This window comes from Martes martes (assembly GCF_963455335.1).
Source record: "Martes martes genome assembly, chromosome: X".
NCBI lineage: Eukaryota > Metazoa > Chordata > Mammalia > Carnivora > Mustelidae > Martes > Martes martes.
Genome location: NC_137897.1, coordinates 58,366,318 through 58,371,081, shown reverse-complemented (window position 1 = coordinate 58,371,081; position 4,764 = coordinate 58,366,318).

Sequence of the window (4,764 nt, the reverse complement as noted above, 5' to 3'; positions counted from 1 at the left end):
ACCAGAAAACATTCGTGGAAACCAGTGGCAGCATAGGAAAAACCTAAAATGAAATTGAAAAATTGCCAAAGGGCTTGATGTGGACAAGTTTGAGAGTTAAAACTCCAAGGGTCCAATAATAGAGGTGCCACAAAACTCTTATGATTTTTACTTCCAAGAGCCTTACCAGGTTCTCACAATGAATATTGGAGAAAAATCTCCTTGTGTTTCTAGCAGGGAAATTGAAAAAGGAGCCATTTGAAATATGGCCAGAGTATTCTGTTCTTTACAATGAGGCCTGTGCTCCAGACTATTTGCCGCAGTATACCCTTTTGGGATTTTATCAAAGGATATCCAACCTGAAGGAAGGGAATTATCCAACTCCAGCACACTGATCTTCCTGACCCACATAAGGGAAAGAAAAACTGAGAAGCACTTGTGAAGGTCATAACCCAGAAACACAGGCTTACTGAAAGACTGAAACCTAATCACAGGTCCACAGAATGTTCCCATCTCCCCATCCCTTACTACTACATTAATGAAAGCCAATTTATCCCAGTTCCTTTTATCCAGTACATCATGTCTGCTTTAAAAAAAAATTACAAGGTATTCTGAAAGGCAAAATACAAAAAAAGCAACACCCAAAAACAAAAACAGTTTTTTAATATGGGAATACCAGGGAAGAGAGAAAGGAACAGAAGAAATACCTGAAGCAATGATGACTGAGAATTTCATAAAATTCACATCAGACACTAAACCAAACATTCAGAAGTCTCAAAGTGCAAAAAGGAAGATAAGTGCCAAAAAAGTATGATTAAGCATATCACATTCAAACTGCAGAAAATCAAAGATAAGGAAAAATTTTTTAAAGAAGCCAGAGGACTAAAGCACTTTACCTATAGAGAGGCAAGGATAAGAACCACATTAGACTTCTATTCTGCAAACAAGAGGAAAACATCCTGAGATAAAATATTGAGAGGAAAAAAAATCCATCAGCTTAGAAATCTGTGTCCAGTGAAATTATCCCTCAAAAATAAAAGAAATAAAGACTTTCTCAGACAAATGAAAATTGAGGAAATTATTCCTTAGAAGAATATTTTAAAAGTTCTAGAAAGAAAGAAAATGATATAAGTCAGAACAGAGATCTACAAAAACAAAGGAAGAGGGTGTCTGGCTGGTTCATTTGTGGAGTATACAACTCTTGATCTTGGGGTTGTGAGTTGAAGTCCCACAATGGGTATAGAGATTACTTAAAAAAATTAAAATCTTAAAAAAGGAAGAATGTTAGAGAAGGCGTAAGTGATGGTATAATAAAAACACTTTTTCTTATTCTTTATTGATCTAATATATAAAAATTTATTCAAAATAATAGCAATAATGTATTCAATGATTATACCTTATACATCAGTGAAATGAAATGACAGTAATGACACAAGAGACAGAAGGAAGGAATTAGGAATACTTTGTTATAAGATACCTGTACTACCCAAAAAGTGGTATTGTATTATTTGAATGTGAATTTGAATTCATTGTAAATGTATATTGTAAACTATAGAAAACCACCAAAAAAAAATCTTTTTAACACTAATAATTGACATGTTAAGGAAAGAGACAAAACAGAATCATATAAAATGCTCAATTAAAACCAGCAAAAGCAGAAAAAAAGTGGAAAGAGTGAAAGACAAAAGTAGAAACAAAGAATGAGGACAATGAGTAAAAACAGTAACTAATATGGTATATGTTAACACTATATCAATAATCACTTAAATCATCATGTCAAATGTCTAAATGTACTAATTAAAAAAGACTGTCAGCATAAATAAAAAAACAAGACTCAATGGTATGTTGTCTTAAAAACCTTATTTTAAATATGAAAGTACAGATAAATTTAAAAATTAATTTATCTAAATTAAAGAGGAAAAAATAAATGACTTGCTAACATTCAGCAAAAAAAAAAAAAAAAAGCTGAGGTAGCTACTTAATCTCAGACAAAACAGATCAAGGAACCCCCTTAAAGATAAAAAGTGGCATTACGTAATGATAAAGGAGTCAATTCTCCAAGAAGACATAGGTATTCTTAATGTGTATGCACCTAAAAACAGAGCATCAATATACAAGAGGTAAAAACTGATAGAATCACAAGAAGAAATAGATGAATTCACTATTCTAGGTAGAAACGTTAACACCCCTCTATAAGTAATGGAAAGATTCAACAAGTAGAAAAGCAGTAAGGGCATAGTTGAACTTAACAATACCATCAATCAAATGGATCTAATTGACATCTATAGACTATTTCATCTAACAGTATCAGAATAAGCATTCTTCTTAAATTCACATGGAACATTCACCAGGGTTGACCGCATTCTGGACCATAAACCCACCTTCATGAATTAAAAAAAATAGAAATCATATAATGTCTGTGCTCACACCACAATGGAATTAACCTAAAAATCAATAACAGAAAGATAGCTGAAAAATATCATATTTTAAAACACATTTCTAAATAATATACAAATCAAAACCACAATGAGATATTACCTTACACCGGTTAGAATGGTTAAAATTAACAAGACAGGAAACAAGTGTTGGCAAGGGTATGGAGAAAGGGGAACCCACTTACACTGTTGGTGGGAATTCAAGCTGGTACAGCCACTCTGCAAAGCAGTATGGAGGTTCCTCAAGACATTAAAAATAGAGCTACCCTATGACCCAGCAATTGCACTACTGGGTACTTACCCCAAAGATATAGATGTAAGAAAAAGAAGGGGCACATGAACCCCAATGTTCATAGCAGCAATGTCCACAATAGTCAAACTGTGGAAGGAACCAAAACCCTCTTCCACAGATGAATGAATAAAGAAGATGTGATCCGTATATACCATGGAATATTACTTGGCCATTAGAAAGGATGAATACCCACCATTTGAATCAACATGGATGGAACTGGAGGGGATTACACTAAGTGAAATAAGTCAAGCAGAGAAAGACAGTTATCATATGGTTTCACTCATATGTGGAACATAAGGAATAGTGTGGAGGACCACAGGGGAAGGGAGGGAAAACTGAATGGGAAGAAATCAAAGAGGGAACAAACCATAAGAGACTCTGGACTCCAGGAAACAAACTGAGGGTTACAGAAGGGATGGGGGTGGAGGATGGGGTGACTGGGTGATGGCTGTTAAGGAGGGCACGTTTTGGGATGAGCACTGGGTGTTATATGCAACTAATGAATCATTGAACACTACAACAAAAACTTATGATGTACTATATGCTAGCTAACTAAACATCATCATCATCATCATCATAATAATAATAAAAGCTTTGGGGAAAAGGGTAAAAATAGGGCACCTGAGTGGCTCAGTGGGTTAAGTCTCTGCCTTTGGCTCAGGTCATGATCTCCGAGTCCTGGGATGGAGCCCCATATTGGGAATCTCTGCTCAGCAGGGAATCTGCTTCCCCCTCCCACTCTGCCTGCCTCTCTATCTACTTGTAATCTCTCTCTGTCAAATAAATAAATAAAATCTTTTTTAAAAAGGTAAAAATAAAGGGAGGAGATAAAAATAAAAATAAATAAAGTATGAGTTGAAGAAATATCAGGAGAAAATTTTAAATGTTTTGAAGAAAATAAAAATAGAACTTACCAGTTTTTTTTTTAAAGATTTCATCCATCCATTTGACAGACAAGTAGGCAGAGAGGCAGGCAGAGAGAGAAGGGAGGAAGCAGGCTCCCCGCTGAGCAGAGAGCCCGATGCGGGACTCAATCCCAGGACGCCGGGACCATGACCCCAGCCGAAGGCAGCGGCCCCAACCCACTGAGCCACCCAGGCGCCCCAGAACTTACCAGTTTTTTAAGATACAGTGAAAGCAGTGCTTAAAAAGAAATTTATAACATTGAATGTGTATCTAGAAAAAGATCTAAAAACAAAATCTAAACTTTCACCTTACTAGAAAAATAAGAAAAAGTTAAGTAAACAAGGAAAGTAAACAAAGGAAACAAGGAAAGAAATAATGTAAACAATAAAGCATAAATCAATGAAATTGAAAACAGGAAATCAATTGAGAAATCAATTGATTTGAGAAATCAATTGAGAAATGAGCAAAACCAAAATCTGGATCTTTGAAAAGATTCATAAAACTTATAAGCTTTTAGACAGCAAAGTAAAAACAAAAGAAGACACAAATTACTAAAGTCAGAAATGAAATACAGGAAAACACTACAGATTCTATGGACATTAAAAGAATACTAAAGGAATATTGTGACCAACTCTATGCCACAAATTTGGTGACCTAGATGAAATGGGCCAGTTGCTTGAAAGACACTATCTACCAAGACTCAAACAAGAATAGACAATCTGAATATGTATATATCAATTAAAGAATTCAAATCAATAATTAATAACCATCCAAAACAGAAAGCACTAGCCCTAAATGGGTTTACTGGTGAATTCTACTAAACATCCAAGGAAGAAATTATACCAATTCCTGCAATCTCTTCCAAAAAAAAAATAAAAACAGAGGGAATAGCTCCTAACTCATTCTATGAGGCCAATACTAACCTAACACTAAAGCCAGGCAAAAGCAGTACAAGAAAAGAAAACTCCTAAGTATATAAAGCAAGCTCTGACAGAATCGAAGGGAAAAATACAGTAGTAGTAGGAGACTTTAATACCCCACTTTCAACAATGTATTTTTTTTTAAATAGATATAGGAGACCCCATCCTCACCATCCTGCAACAACAATCTATAATTAGACAGCTATCCACAGACAAAAACAGTCTGGGAGAG